This window comes from Marmota flaviventris, chromosome 8, assembly GCF_047511675.1.
Source record: "Marmota flaviventris isolate mMarFla1 chromosome 8, mMarFla1.hap1, whole genome shotgun sequence".
Lineage (NCBI taxonomy): Eukaryota > Metazoa > Chordata > Mammalia > Rodentia > Sciuridae > Marmota > Marmota flaviventris.
In genome coordinates this window covers 63,753,911-63,769,748 of record NC_092505.1, presented here as the reverse complement: position 1 = coordinate 63,769,748, position 15,838 = coordinate 63,753,911, and the positions used below count along the sequence as shown (strand labels likewise).

The 15,838-nt window shown below is 34.6% G+C and overlaps 1 protein-coding gene across 15 annotated transcripts in view; it reads right to left on the bottom strand.

The window, feature by feature from the left end:
* Zbtb20 (zinc finger and BTB domain containing 20) overlaps positions 1-15,838 on the bottom strand; it is an 806,989-nt gene that overhangs the window by 358,515 nt on the left and 432,636 nt on the right. For all 15 annotated transcript variants that reach the window (XM_071615331.1, XM_071615319.1, XM_071615317.1 and 12 more), the window contains one exon: positions 2,419-2,466. The gene's annotated coding sequence lies outside the window, so the exon portion shown is untranslated. The remainder of the gene's footprint in view (positions 1-2,418; positions 2,467-15,838) is intronic.

The following is a 15,838-nucleotide window of genomic DNA, read 5'->3' as shown; positions in this document are numbered from 1 at the left end:
CCAAGAAACCTAGCCAAGTCTGTGAAATGTCTCTCTAGTCAACCAAACTGCCTATTGGCTTACAGATGTGCCTAAGAATATTATGAAACACACAAATGAGATTTTATAATCAACCGTTACACATTAGAAAATATGTAAATAAGAAGGAAAAATACTGCTGTATACAATGATTAAAACTATTTATCTGAATGTTTGAACATTAACATGTAAATATGTCCTGATGAGCCTGAAACAGTAATGAATTAAATGCCATGATGTCTGGAGTTGCTTCAAAATAACTTTGTGGTATAGCAGGATAGGTCCTGAGTCAGTCACTGACTGACTGGAGTTAGTTACAGTACTCTGTTTACATTCATGTATTTGAAAATTTTCATAAAATAAACATAAGTGTATATACTGATTTGAGCTTTCATTTATTTATTCATTATTTATGGACTCATTCATTTAGATTAATTTGGGGGACATAAAAAGTAAATAACAATAATAACACTCTTATTGGATATTTAGGTTAAATGAGCTATTCCTCTTCAGGAAAAGTAAAAATTTCTATAAGGTCTATGTAATTATTATAAAATTCTTAGGTTAAATTTTGAAAGCAAGACAAAATTTATATAGAAAGTATGATTACGGCATGTTTAAAATATATATATATCCTCAGGGAAAAAGAGAGTAAAAAATAAAATAATTTTTGATGACTGAATTTAAATTATAGAAATCATTAATTTTTCTTCATTTTATTCTTATGTATTTTTCCAAATTATTTTTAATGAGCATGTATCATTTGAAAATGAAAAAGATGTGGAAAAGATGTGCTCTCCTTTCCCAAGGAAGTTTTCATTTACTAAAACAGAGAAACTGCAAACACACAGCATTGCCCTGATAGCTTAAATCTTCATACCTCGAAGTGAAATACACCCAGAGGAAAAGAAACATCGATACAGATTTTATCTGATCATAGAAACATAAGGAGCTTTCTGTGCCTTGGAAGAAATAGGAGAGGAAATGGCTTCTTTGCAAACCAGCAAGAGGGGGAAATTCAGGCCCTTTTGTGATCAGATCTTTTTGTGATGAATGCAAAGGGAGTTACAAATTAAAGTTACCAAAATAAGCCTGTCCCTTGAGTTTCTGAGGCTCCCACTGATAGGAGTTTCTTTCTGGGCAGTGTAACAAGTAAAGCATGGGAGTGGGGAGAGAGAGGGAGTTAAAATCCTGAAGGCTTGTGGCCTTCAGTGGCGAGATGGATATGCTCAGAGAGTCAGAGATAGATGAGCAACAGAATTATAAACAACAAAATAGTGACAACTATGGATCATGTGCAATGGATATGGAAAGTCCTTATTACAAAGCTATCTTTATTACCCTAAGAGATTATTTTCCTCATTTTATGCACATTCATATAAAATGAAGTCAAGAGTGTAACTTTTAAAGGTTTGGATGAATATGATGTTCATGACTAAATAGCCCTGGTAGGAGCCAGGCACAGCATAGTCAGATGCCAGGCAAGTCACTCCTTCCCTCCTCCTCCCTCTCCAGAATATTTGCCAGTGCATTTCAATGCAGGCCAAGCTCTAGCAAACTTAGATCTTCAGGCTGTATATAACTTGAGGATGATTTACCAATATACCCTTAGTTTTGACCAGCACTTTCCTCCTAGCCACTGAAATATCAAGAATTCTAGGAAGTCACAATGCCAACATTTTTGAAATTTTACAAATTCTCACTAAAAGACAGAAAGACAAAACCTAAAAGTGATGCTTACTTGCAGCTCTGATCTTGGTCCTCTTCCTTAATTAGTAAAGATTGGTGGTGGTGGGAGGGGTCTTATTCATGTCCCTAAGGGTATTCTTTCCTTCTGTTTGTGGGCATATGTAAGAATAATCATATCTGCTTTTGAGATTGAGCCAAATGAAGCAAATGCATTTCAAATTTTCAGAATATTATAGAATATTAATGAAAAGTTTAAAGAATCACACTTTGGAGGGGTTTGTGTGTGTTTGCTTAATGCCAAAACATTCAATGTTCCACATAAAGATCAGTTCCCATATTCACCCTCTCACCCTTCCTGCCCACAGGAGTCTCCTTTGAAAAATCTCTTTCTGGAGAGACTTTACACAAGTCCTTTGGCTACTTCCAGCCCCGTGTAGCAAAGTCATTCAAAAATTTTGCCAGTATCTTTGACAATGGGTTTTGGGGATCAGGTTTCTTATCTTTCTAAATAATCGTATTTCAAAATACAGCAGGATATAAAAATTCTACCTGTTAATAATGCCAAAAGGTGTTCTGTTCAAATTTAGTACTTAAGGCAGTAGATGCACCACAGCCATTAGGTTTCATTTTTTTCTGAAGTTGGTAGAAATATATTTTTCTTTTCACCTCAATATTTTGGACTACCTTCTAAAGATAATGAGCATTACTTACCAGCCAGCAGTGTTGTGAGGAATATCCAGTTAGTGATGATAAAAGATTCTGAAATGAAAAGAAAGAAAAACACAATTTAAAAATAAAAGTAATACATTTTAATAAATTTTAATAAATGTATAACAACATGGCAGTCATAGAAAATAATCCATTTGTTACTTGATTTGGGACACTGACCCAGTGATATTTTATAGAAAGTAAAAGATGTTTCTGTTTGGAAGTGAAAATAAAATTGTGTACTAAAAAAGTAGCTTTTGTAACCGTCTGCATGTTTAACTTGAAGGTCTCTAACCAGTTGCAACCAGTTATGAATGACTTGCTGCCCATTTCTGCAATTCACTGTAACTTGTATTGAGAAAGTTATGTTTTATGGTTAATTATCCATGGTCTGTTAAAAAAATAAATCAAACCATTGTGAACCACTAGGATTTGCAGCTCCATTTGAACTTTACTGTACTTTTGATTAAACATTTTATAAATAAAAACAAACTGTTTTTTCCTTGTTTTTGGTTGTTTGCTACTGTGTTCTGGATATAAATATTGTGGCAATGGTGGGAGAACAAGCTATGGGTTATTTACCCCTGGTTTCATGAGTTGTGAGTTACTGGCCTTATCCTTCTTCATGAGTATAAATAAATGTATAGTATTGTATTCTGAGTTCGGTAAGACAAATGGAACGAGTGAACTGAAACCTTTTAAAACTAAAACCTTTTATGCTAAGTCACAGAACAACAAAACAAACTCCAAATTAACATTTAAAAAGCTTCTACTGTGGAGCAACAAAGTCCTCCAATATTATATAATCTGCATTTTAAAAATTGCTTGGCTAACAAGCTGCAGCCTGTTAATAATTCCCCAGGCTTTGCTTTTCAATGCCTTTAAAATTATGAGCCACAGGTGGTTTTACCAAGCGATGCCCTCATCTTCCTATACTACCACCACAATGGAAGCCTTGAAAATGAATAACACGATGACAAAACTGATTTTGAAAGATCAGAAATTTCTGTAGCTAAAAGTAATGAAATACTATGTAAAAGAATCAATCCACATAAAATTTCTGTATAGATATCATCCTAGGACCTATGTAAATAAAAGAAGTCCAAAAATAATTGTTCAGAGGAAATGAGAAGAGCCAAGATTCAAAGGACCCTGTGGCAGAGTGCAAGAGGAATATATTTGAGAGCCAGAATCTTAAGTATCTAACACATTTGCATATGAAATTTAATGAGGATAACCAAGGTAGCTTGCCAAAAATTATTATTTTAAATGAGCCAATAGTCTATGTAGCACTGACCGCTAAAAAGGACCTTTATGAAAGATGGAAAATTGCCGTCAGAAACTCACTACTTTTATGAAGATAAAGATGAGATAAGGACTTAATCATTAAATGGTATAACATGTCCACTTCTAGGATCTGAAGACCTCCATATCCAATTTTCACTTACCCTTTTATTACTCGCAGGGCTTACTGCTTACCTGCTATAAGCTCCGAGGGAACAGCCACAGCAGGTCCCTCATCAGCTCACCAAAACAGAAAATATTTATGAAGCTGCTACTATGTGTCAGGCACAACTGAAGTGATCCTGCTTGAGAAGGGAAGTCAGTAACTGAGGTTCTTGTTGAAACATTAGGAAACATCTATCACACTGCCAAAAGCAAGGAGGAGGGAAAGGAGGTTTGAAGAGTTTTGAAGGACTTAAGAAAAATTAGTGTTTAAAGCTCTCCCTAGCTTTTGAATGCTTTGGGAGGAACAAGTAACCTATATGTTCCCAGGATTGTGGTTACAACAGAATATGAGGGCTGAATTTGTGTACAATGAATTGAAGGGCATTCTGCTGTCATGTATAATTGATTAGAATGAATGAATGAATGAATGAATGAATGAATAAAGTTAACCGCCTCCCCCCAAAAAATTAGGGCTGAGTAGATGCTATTGCCATACATTGGATTTTGAAAGGTCAATCCTGCCTTGTCTGCAGGTTCAGAGTCTGAAAAACAATTAAGATGGAAATGGAAGATATTCTGACAAAGGGAAACAGGGGATAACTTCAGATATTTCCTCCTCATCTTTAATATTCAGATGCCTCCAACTGTTTTTGATAACCACAAAAATGTGGATCCCTTTGTCCTTTAGAAATCTAGGTTTGTTTTGTTTGTTTGTTTCAAATCTAGGCAACCCATTTGAAAATTAGGGTACTTAGAATAATTTCCTAAGTAGAAATAATTTTGTATGTAGAATTATACACAAAAATATAAGACCCTATTTACAGATTATTAATCATGGTAAAATTCCATTACATAGAATGAATTTTACATTTTTCTAAAACACAAACATATTTATTAAGGTACTATGTATGTGCAGGTACAACTGAAGTGATTCTGCTTGAGAATATAAGCCAGTGTCCAAGGTTTTGTTGCAACATTAGAAAGCACCACTATGCCAACAGAAATGAAAAATGAGGCTGAATTTTATTTTTTGATAATCAGGTGACAACATAAAAATAACATATTGAAATCCAAACTAAGCTATATTACATGTAGAGGGACATTTAGAAAAAATACATGTATGAATATGATTTCCTGGTTAAACACTAGACTATTCTGGCCAATATTTATTTCATTATTTTTCCACAAACAAATCTCTGAGTTATGTATTCTGTTAAAAAAAGGTTGAAAGGAAATAAATTAATAAAAAATTTAAAACATACACTAGTTTAGTTATTATTCATATTAAGATGAAAAAATATGTCTCTATATCATCATAAATCAGAGACATGATAATCCCAATGATCTTGAATAGTCAGTTGTTGGAGGCCAGTGCCACCACACCACATTCAGGCAATGAAACTCATAATACCAGATAAAACTATTCTGGCTTTATAGCTAACACATCAGAAAAAGTTTTTAAAAATTATGAGATAGTCTAGAACTTTAAAACAATAAAGGAAAAACACTTCACACCTTCAGAAAAATTAAATTAATTTCTCACAGCTTTAATGTCCAGAAGTGAAGTACGATTTTAAAAAGTGAAGATGATCCCAAATACAAGGAGAGGAAGTACCTCAATAGTTCCTACTCATACATGAATGATTATATTTATCCTCTTTTCCACCCACCTTCTACTTTCTATGATTGCATTAAAAATAATCGAAATCACTATTACACACAATTCCTTCTAATAGATCTCTACCAGTGCCTAGTACTAGGTTCTGTATCATTTTATATCCATTTTATAAGCAGTCAATAGATAATAGAAAGGAAAAACAAAACTAAACCAAAAATTTCTCCAACCTTCTTTATCAGACAAATGCCTGGTTCCCAGAGGACACTAGTCAGTTAAGTGAAACAAAATATTATAATAGGGAAGAAAGACTGATAAATCACATACAAATCTCACAGTGTTCCCATTTAAGCTGGGAAGGGAGTTACTTCAGTGAAAAAAAAAGTGGAGGTTGTGAGAAGGGGGTGAAAAGTTAGAGAGAGAGAGAGAGAGAGAGAGAGAGAACACTTTTATTATACATTTAAGATTTAAAGAAAGTCAGTATGAAGAATCTAAAGGTGTTCTAGGGACTAGAGTGACAGAAAGTTCTAAATGAGAATTCCAGAAACCACAGGTTCTTAAATAGAAGTGTCCTTTAAGGGAGGAATTCTATAGGGAGTTTGAATTAAGTGTCCCTGTTGTAGCATCTAAATGTTTTCTCTTTCATTAAGGCTTTGGGGTTTGAATGTACTTTGTCATGAGAAAAAACAAAAATAGAGCTTTATACAGAGAAAGTAAAAAACAAGAGAAAGATGAGTTTATATAACTGCCTTTTTACATAAATATTACATCAGGATACATTTCAAGTGAAAACTCATGCGCGCTTGCTCTCTCTCTCTCTCTCTCTCTCTCACACACACACACACACACACACAATCTTTCTTATCCTCTGTTTTAAAATTAATTTCATGCTTAGCATACTTTTGATTTTTCATAAAATAAATGAAAACACCTCAAAATTATTTCAGTCTTAAATTACCTGGAAAATTCATCACATCACAGAGGGTCACAAAGTCTTGTTTTAAAGCCAGTTAAGGCACTGACAATTATGGGATGTTTTGCTGCAGCCTAGGGCAACTAGAAATGGCCCTAGATGCTAACTAACTCCCTTCTAAACAGTCTGAGAAAAGGGAAAAAAACTGTAAGTTTCCCCATCTGTTATTTCCTTTTTTTTTTCTTTTTGGCTGTGGAAAAGTAAAATTATGCAAGAGCTCGTGAATGTAAAGGCTGTGTGTGCTTTTTCCCTTTTTGTCTCTGTGTACCGGTTATGCGATGTTGCGTAACTGAGTACAGAGTAGGCGGTTAGCGTTTACTATTGATTTACACTATGCTATCTAATGAATTCAGAACACTAAAAAGAATGGAATAGGGGGGTGGAGTAAAAAGAAAAAGAAAAGGACAGGGTGAGAGGGGGCACAAAAAAGGGAAAAAAAAAACAAGGGGAATGAGAAAGAGCTTATTTTGAAAATTCTGATGTTTGGGATAGGTTTATTTTTACTTCCTTTAGCTCTTACTTTTGGTTATTATTCAGGTCTCAGAAAAATGGATTTGAGCTGGTGACCCCAATATTCCAATCCTATTTCTAATGAGGATTACTGGCTGGTAAATGTTTGAAAGTATAAATGTGTCAAATTACTTGAAAGCAATTCCACTAAACTGTCAGACTTCTCCATATGCACCTATTTATTATTTGAATGCATTTGTGAATCTGTGTCTCTGACAGCCAATGCTTTGGTCCAACTAGTTTACCTATTTGCAAATATTGTTTGAGAGATACACAGGGCTATTGTCAGGGCAAAGAAAAGTATATTTTACCATTTCCTTTAAGAATACATAAGGAATATATTTAGAAATCTTTGAATAAATCACATACTACTTTGAAGGAAATAATTATTTGGCTGATCAGAACAACCCAATATAGGATAATAAGAGAGAAATGGAAAAAATAAAGAAGAACCCTAAACTAATGGACAATACTTGTACAATAATTTCTTATATTTTGTCTATAGAGGGCATTTGACTTTTCCATCAGGACCAGTATAGATATTCCCAGTCATCCAAGGATGAAGTGCTTCCTGTGCTACAAACTGACTTTTCAAAGGTCAGGCTAGAAAGTAGGGGAGAAGTCATTTCTACCTCTAGGTCTGGATCTTCCTGTACAGAAAGATGGCTAAGAACAAAAACAAAAGTGAATGATAGAAGCACAAATTCTCTTTATTTATCAGTTAGCTAGAGAGATAGATAAGAACTTGTTTCTTTTCTGAACATATGTTATAAATAGTGACTGGGGAATATCACAGGAGTTAACCTAAGGAAAGAACAAGAGTTTAGTTTTCTCTTTTTACTTATTTCAGTAGAAAACGTTAAAGGAATGCCTACTCCATCCATTTGCTAAACATGCTTTAAGTGCCAATGGCAATAGCACACATTTGTATATCTAGCATCCAATACTAGCTGACCCCTTTTGTGCTCAATAAATATTTCTTGAAACTGTTGAGTGGTTCTGGAAGAAACATCTCTGTTGGAAAGGTGCTCTAAAAAGTCTCAGAAAACATATTCTAGTATTTTACAGGAAATCTTAAACAGTACTACTCTATTCTTAATCTGCAGGCAAAATAATGATGTAAAGGATATTTCAGCCAGTTATTTAGTAGGAGTCAGTTGACTTCAGTTCCATTTTGTTAGAAAAAAAAGCTTAACAAAAATTATAATACTGATAACATCAGCAAAGTTTTATGTTCATTTCCACCTGCCATTTTGGGCTATGTTATTCATTTCAATCCTGGGCACTGAAAAGTCCATTTTAATTTTCCATGGACACATTATAAAGGAAACATCATGGGATATCAACATAATTCATCTTTTAAAAAATACTGAGAAGAATGTAGCCATTTAGTAATGGAAGATAATATGGCTTTTGTCGAGGGGCAAGGCAGGTTGAGTTTTGATTAGGTTATGCAAATTTAAATTAATAGAAGGGCAACCGAGAATGTACTGATTTCCATTTTCTTGGTCAAACAGGAGTTTTATGAGAAAAAAATAAATTCTGAATTAGAAAGTGCCTTCTTTCGGTTAACTGAACAATAAGACCTTTAGAGAAAGTATCACAACTGCTATTTCTCAAAAATTTCAGCTGAAGATTCAACTAAATATGCTTGACAAGGTAACCATATTACTTTTTACAAAGAAGGGCCATCATTTTGTTAATAGTCTAGGACTAAGTATTCACATTTCAGTCAAAACTTTAAAACATTTTTTTTTTTAAACTTTGGCCATCCGTTTAATGTAATCAGATTCAACAACTTCAATAAGCATTCTGGCAATATGTCATCAAGATCATTCCATGTGATTTTGCATCTCAAGGATTCTTGAAACTGGAAGAGAACTTGCCTGTCCTCCTCATTTTATATATGAAGATCATGAGGCTCAGAATTAATTTTCTCAGGAATATATATATATATATATATATATATTTTGATATAGAGCTGGGACTAGTATCTAAAGCTTACAGTTCATTATTTCACAGCCTAGACTAAATCAAAGTATATAAACTGAATCTTATTTTAAATGCCATAGGGAAAGATTTCAAAGGATTCTTTTATAAGACAAGAAGTCCTTACATTATGTAAAATGTTCACCTCAAAGCTATCGTATACTTAATTTTTTATCTTAAATGTGAGCCTGCTGTTTAAATTGTTGCTTTTCCTCTTCCTCCTCTTATTTTTTGGATCTTTGACTACAATCTTTGCCACCTGATCTCGAACTTCCTTATCTAGCTCATATCTATCTTCTTTTCCTGACTTCAAATTCTTTCTTTTCTCTCACTTTTCAGCTGTTTAGTCAATTTTAGTTTTTCCTTTTTATAATAATAATAATTATTATTTTTTTGTTAATGTGCTTTGATATCCTCAGAAATTATAAGGGAGGAAAAAATGGTAAATTCAGTAATATATAATAAATAGGCTTTTGATATGTACTAAAAATGAAAAAAACAATTGCAGCATGATATTGCTGACTGAGGGTGAACAACAGCTACAGGATTCCTTCTAGAATGCTCTAGCCATCTAGACCTCTGTGTTGTCAATGAGGGCACTGTGTAAAGTATCTTATCAAGGAGAACAAAGGCTCTCTAGATCACTCATTTTTCCACTACGCCAGGTCACCTATCTTTTTCCTCTTACTTTTTTTCCCATTGCATGGATACACATATTTGAGACTGATTCTGCCACAAGAGGAGAGTGGCAGAAATCCCAATGGTTTAATGTGGCTCAATGATACAGGCCAAACTCTCAATTCCAAAAAAGTCAGAAAAGACATGTACTAAAATTGTAGTTACATGGAATATGAAGTCTGAGGAGGGTAAAGGATACTCAGATCTAAGAAGTAAGTCTCTGGATAGCGGGGGCATTGATCCCAGAATCACTGTAATTAAGATTGCACATTGTTTCCATTAATGAACCTTACAAGTATGGGATTTAGAATTTAGTTAAAATGGTCAGCTCTGGGCTGAAATGCACCTCCAAATATCTTACAGTAGAAGGCATTTCCCCTTCCTATTCCATAAAAAAAAAATACAGCAAATATTCATCAATGTCAATGACACTTCTAAAAGGATTTTTTTCTGTAGTTGTAGATGGACAAAATGCATTTATTTAATTTTTTTTTATTTTTATGTGGTGCTAAAGATCAAACCCAGTGCCTCACACATGCTAGGCAAGCGCTGTACACCGAGCTACAGCCCCAGCCCTCAATGACATTTTCATTTGGTCCTTACACCTTTCCCTAAAGGTGGCAGGTGCTAATCAACAAACAATCTACAGGAACCAGAGTGAGCAATATATACTCTAGAATAAAGGACATTAACATCTAACCTGGTATATGAATGGGCAATAAAAGGAATTCTTATTATTTTAAAGGCTTCATATACATCACTTCATTACATTCTACTTTGTTGAAAGCTCCTCCACTCCTGTTTGCTAACTCATTTTGTAGAAAACATTACAATTACAGGAGAGAGGAATTTCTGATGGTTTCCTTAGACCTTCTTTTCCTCATAAGCCCATTCTCTGGTGTTTATTAGATAATTAATCTTTTTTTTTTTTTTTTTTTAAAGAGAGAGCGAGAGAGATAGAGATAGAGAGAATTTTTTTTTTAATATTTATTTCTTAGTTCTCGGCAGACACAACATCGTTGTTTGTATGTGGTGCTGAGGGTCGAACCCGGACCGGACGCATGCCAGGCGAGCGCGCTACCGCTTGAGCCACATCCCCAGCCCAAGATAATTAATCTTTACAATCTCTTGTTTCTATTTTTCTAGCATTGGCTACAGTGTCTAACACCTCCAGTATGACACTCTGCCATAATGGTGAAGAAAGGAAGTAGGAAAAAATCACAAACATATGTTTCATTAGTAGACTAGAGGAAACAAGTATTTATTGAGCATATACTACATATCACATATTCTGAATATTATTTCATTTAATGCAAACACATCGTGAATTAGCACTGGCCCAAGTTTTATAGATTAGCAACCTAGTGACAGATCTGGTACTATTGTGTCTAAGGGCACACAGCTAATTAAAAAGTTGGGAGTGAGGTCTGAATCAGGGTTTGTGTCACTCTGGGACCCACATGTACTGCAAATATACCACAATGCCAGGAGCAGGAGATAAAGCCATCTAACCTGAAATTCTCCATGCTGATGGTAAGAGTTACTGAGGCTCCAAATAGGTGGTGGGAAGGTAAAGGACTCCTAGGAGAAAATTAGTCCTTGTTTTGCTCTTGGTTTTGATAAATCCTTGTTTATTTAGAGGCAAATACCTGAACACTTATTTGGAAAATATTCTTTGTCTTGGAAAAGGAAATACACAATCTCCTAGGACTCTTTAATTTTAGTGTTTTTAAAAATTCCTTTAAAGATTTATACTAGATAAAAATTTTAAAAATATGCATATAAAATCACAAATGATTGATACAACATTAAAATTTCAGTCTCTCTCTCTCTCTCTCTCTCTCTGTGTGTGTGTGTGTGTGTGTGTGTGTATAATTTTTTTCTCCTTGCCAAAATTTCTGGCAATTACTATAAAGTACTAGGCTAACGTAAATATGCTAAGCCAGGAGAAAAGGAAGCAAATAAAAAGCAAGAATATGTATGTACATAATTTCCTTATACTTTAAGTTTAAAATATTTCTTAAGCAAAATAGGTCATAGCGCTTTAGTTGAGATTGTGTGTGTCTGTATAAAGATAAAAAAGTTTTACTCTCTTAATTTGGTAAACAACTATTATTTTTTCAGAGTTTTCTTCACTTGGTATTTTATATATTATTTTATAATATTCTCTTATAAATAAACACTTGTTCCAGATAATATTAGAACTCATCTGGTAAATAACAGAAGTTTTGAAAAGTCTGTAGTCTGAAACCTTGTACAATTTATAAATTTACATCTTAGTAGAAAGCATTCTTTCAAAATAACACAAAATAAAAAGTATACTCCATTTTATTCACACAATGAAATTTTGAGGATGAATCTTACATAGCTGTGTGTGTGTGTGTGTGTGTGTGTGTGTGTGTGTCTGTGCGCGTACGCGAAGGCGCAGTATATTATGCTCAAGACCACTGGGACACTTTTTTAGAAAACATTTTTAAAATCATAATTTGGCAAAGAAATTAACAACAAAGTAACCATAGCCAAAAGGATTTGAGAAAAGAATGAACAGGTCTTTAGGCAGTACCAGTACCAATTCATTCACCTTTCAGGGAATTCTTATTGCTTTGGCATTTCTTCCTCCCCCTCCTCCCCAAAGTCTAAACTTGGATTCTTAGCAGGACGGTAGAAACATTAACTCCTGATATAGAAGAAGCACCAAAGAGAAAACTGGAACACACTGCTGTCCCTCTTGTCCCATCCCATCAGGAAAAGCCATGGTAAACTAAGCAACAGCAAACACTCTGTCTGTGGTACTGGATAAAAGCAGGCTATGTATCTGTACACATCTAGAGATCACTTCAAATTTTAGCCTCCCTGGGTGCTCTTGCAACAAAGCCAGAGAAGAGAGAAAATCTGTTAGAGAAACAGATGTAGGTGAGAGGAAAAGAGGGGATGCTTTCCTCTTGAAAATCAAATTTAAACACATGAGTAAGATATAACTTGCAACATTAAAAAATAAATTATCCAGTTTACTTGAACCAGCTAAAAATAACTCACAGTATCCTCCTTACTAAAACAAAACAAAATACAGCAAAACTCACAACCAATTATTTTGACTGGTGAGAACAGACAGTGATATGAAAGTAACAGATGGAAGCCCATTTTTACTCACACAACACACTCACTGAGCACAACTGCAAGCGTCCGCTTAACAATAACTTAACAATGGGGACTCTGGCCTTATGCTTCAAAATATCTCCTTCAGGTGGGTTTCCTTAAAGACTTTCGAGGGGCTTGTTCTGTACAAGCCCCTCTGAAGAATGTAGAATGAAACAACCCATCTGTCCAAACCTAGAAACAAGAAGAGTTGCAAATCATAGCCTGGGGACAAAAGAAATCCAGGTGTCACCTTTGCCAAATCTTTTCTCAAGAATGAAATAGGTTTTCTTTTCTTATTTATTTTTGTTGTCTGATAGTACTTTTCAGGAGAAGTGGTATATCTATACTCTTAAAAACACTACCTGATATCTAAAAACTTTCATAAATCAAATAATTAAAAGCAATAAATCTCCCTGCTAATTTCTCCTCAAAGTTGAAAGAAAGGTTATTTTCTTACCTTACATAGTGCCTTCTGATCTGTCAGTGTCATTCAGTCAATAATTTCAATGTCAGTTACTGATTTTCAACTCTTTTATTACAAAGACTTCAAGCAATAATGAAATGGTGCTGATCTGCTTGCTTTCACGCTATATAACGTCTATATTTATATGCTTATGCTTCTATTTGGATCTATATTTATCTGCTTTATCTGCCTACAGTGCATCTGTTTCTCATACACACAGACATATATTTATATATATACACATACTGTATATATATATGTGTGTGTTATATATAAACACACATACCACAAAAAATGTATGAATGTATGCTAGTGTGCTTACTTCAACAACCTTGTAGGTACATAAATACTCAGACACATGACAAATACACGAAGCACATAAATGTACATGTAAACATAGTTGCACAGGGAAAAGCATAGCTTAACCACAGTCCTGTCTGCCAAACTTGGCTGTTGGCCTTGAGACTTATACACTGTTGTACGATGTGTCATTGACTGAGAAAAGAAAAGCCTTCTGAAAGCAAAACTGTATGAGTAAATAGAGACCAGGCATTCCCACTCACTCATTTTAGAGAGGAGGAAACTGAAATACTAAGAGGTGAAATGCAGAGTTTACAGCTTTATAGTTGCAGAACTGGAAGTAGAATCTAAGAATTGGCCTTCTAGTCAAAAGTTCTTTCTATCATGCCTAGTTGAAATGATGAAACATCATTTTTTTCAAACACAATGCTATTATTATCTAATTGCTATTCTTTCCTATTTCCCTTTTCTTGCTACGTATAAGCAACCAATGTTCACTGAGCGTCAGATACTATTCTAAGTAATATACATGTACTATTCCATTTAACCCATACGATATGTCTATAAAGTACGGATTATTACTCATACCTATTTTGCAGATTAAAAAAAATAGGTGTAGTGACTTAAATAACTCACCTGAAACTACATAGCTAGTAAGGAGAAGCCATGAGCTCCTGTGATGCTCAAGGGCCTACTTTTCCAACTAGACTAGGATGTCTTCTTAATATGCATTGGAATGTCATATCAAACCCCATACCACCACCACAGCCTAATAATCTTTTTATTTTTATTTTTTGTACCAGTGATTGAACCCAGGAGTGCTTAACCACTGAGACACATCCCTACCCCTTTTTATTTTTATTTTGAGACAGTGTCTCATTAAATTGCTGAGGTTGGCTTTGAACTTGTGATTCTCCTGCCTCAGCCTCTCAAGCTGCTAGGATTACAGGTGTGCACCACAGTGCTTGGAGTAACAATTTCATAATCTGACATCTGCTCTGTTTCAGGATATATAATAAGCCTAAAGCAGAGGCTCTCTCAGACTGAGGAAAAAAGAAAAAAAGGCCATGAGGGATGCATAAGCTAACTATGCCCAGAAAGTATCCCATGCACTCTAGAAAACTGAAATATGCAAAATTCAGGCCAAAAACTTTGCTCCAGGGGTAGTCTTATGTGATTTAAAGTCTTAATAATTTGTAGTTTATGAACATTTTATGTAATTTCATTGAAGGATCAGAGTAAACTGGTAATACTGATTCAGATGGGAAATCAGGGCACAAGAAGTCAAAGAGAAAAAAGCAAAAGGAACAAAGAACCAAAGCCCAGCTCTTCTTCTTCCTCTTTTGGAGCAAACGAACACCCATGGAAAAAGTACAAAGCCCATTTAGTCCTACTCGAGGGTTAAGGACATATTCAGAAAAGAAAAGATGTCTACATATGGCATGTAATTTTATACAACTCTCTTCAGATAGTAACAAGTTGAGTCATCCCAACACAGAGTTTTACACTTTGGTCGGCTAAAGCAGAACCTAGTACCAGGAGATGCCATGTGGATTTGTGAAACTCCCTGGGGCATACTGCAACCATAAGCCAAGGCTGGGAAATTACACTGATCCATACATGCAGCTCTTCATCTGTGACATATTGATAATTACTCTTTATTTGTGAATTAAATCCAAGTTATAAAAATAATTTTCAGACATTTGTCACAAATGGTACATTTTACTTAACTCTTTCAGATCATCATCTAGCCCATGTCTATAGGAAATGGGAAATATCATGCTATAGGGCCTGAGAGTATCGAAAGATTATGGCCTTAAGGGAGAGAGACAGGTTTCCCACTTATTTACTATATAGCTTCACTCATGTCACTTAAATTGCTCCGAATCTTCATTTCATCAACTGTGGAATAAAGAATAAAAGCATGTATTTTGCAAGAACATCATGAAGAACAGAGATAGTCCCAGCACAATGTCTCCCTCATAAAGGAGAGCATTAAATATTAATTGTTATATGTTTAGGAAGGCCACTTGGCTGTGACTTTCTATTGTAGAAAGAGTACGAAACTCTCCCAGGAGTAACATGAGATGTGAGGTACTTTTTATCCTGGTTTAATCAAAGATGAACTTTTTGGTGATCAGGTATGTTGCAAGTAACGACAGAAATAAAAGCATTTCATAGTGTAACATTTTCAGTGGAAGATCTGAAGGCACTTTGCTTTTGTGAATACTGGTGCTGCCATTTAACAACAATTGGGCAAAATGAAGCTCAGGGATAGATTCCCCCAAATCAATAATAGTAATAATAA